Genomic DNA, 1,223 nt, shown 5'->3' with positions numbered 1-1,223 from the left:
TCCTAAGACGGTTTGACACCTAGGGACGGAGGAAAAGACCGACACGACGAAGATTGGCAGAGAGGATTTTCGGCAGTAGCAGGTTCGTGACTGTGTGTAATGTGTGCTATCTTTTGTGAAATTTCCTAAGTTTCGTTTATATATCGTATACTGATTCGATCGAATGAGTATCTCATTCGATCGAATGAGTCCTGGTTCGATCGAATCAGTCACTGATTCGATCGAATCAGTTTCTTTTGACATTTTCAGTCCGTTAACTTGGTTTCACGATCGTTATTTTCATATCGAACCATCCTGATAGAACTGGGGACATACACATGACATTTCATGTCCTAACAAACTCCCCCTTGGAGCCAGTTCTATTTACTTATAATCAATCGAGTTCTCTTGCTCGATCGTAACTCCCCCTTGGAGTTATCTCACTCTCTCTTTTCTCAAAGCTAGTGGTGCGCACGTTGCATCCACGAACTCCTTTCTTCATGAAGTTCTCTCAAGATCAAATGGTTCAGTCAGTCAGACTTACCATAGGTTCCGCATATCCTGAGAAGCTGTCAATTGGAATTTTAGATAAACATTTAAGCACAATCTATCTCAATCCAAAACAAATTACATTCAACTCAAGAACAATTACAATCAGAAGATTAAATCTTGAATTACAACAAGAAACAAAATAAACATGACAATTAAGCTTCAGTTTCTTGTGCATACTTCTTCTGTTGCTCTTTCCAGTTTGATCCTGCATGTATGTCATAGGCAAAGCAAATCCTAATGACATTTCTATACGTTAATGCTTGCTCTCTGTCTTCGGGGGCATAAAGAATCTCTGTCTTGTATAGTGTATAGACATCCTCCCGTGACAAGTTTGTGAGCCACATAGGATCAAATATGCGAATTGTGCTCCAATTTCCATTGTCGTTGAGCACAATAACTGCTTCATGCAGTCTTCCATCATAGTACCAATGCCTGAATGCTTTGTAGAAGTCCTGCTTCATCTTTCTTAGAGGAATCTTCTTCATCGTGAGTGGTGGCATGTACTTCAAGATAATCTTTGGCCTGTTGGTGATCGGATCGATCTCCTTTTTACTTGTATATCTCTTTGGCCTCTGTGGAGTGATCATCTTCCATTTTGAGTTGTATTCCTTTCGCAATACACTCTGATAGTACGTGGCAAATGGAGATGAACTGGCGTAAAGCATATCAAGATAGTTCAGACGGTTTAGATC

Source organism: Bidens hawaiensis, unplaced genomic scaffold (assembly GCF_021521415.1).
Source record: "Bidens hawaiensis isolate Kalapana, Puna unplaced genomic scaffold, B.hawaiensis_p1.1 tig00034665_1, whole genome shotgun sequence".
NCBI lineage: Eukaryota > Viridiplantae > Streptophyta > Magnoliopsida > Asterales > Asteraceae > Bidens > Bidens hawaiensis.
The sequence above is the reverse complement of the archived record's forward strand: the minus strand, read 5'-3'. Positions refer to the sequence as shown.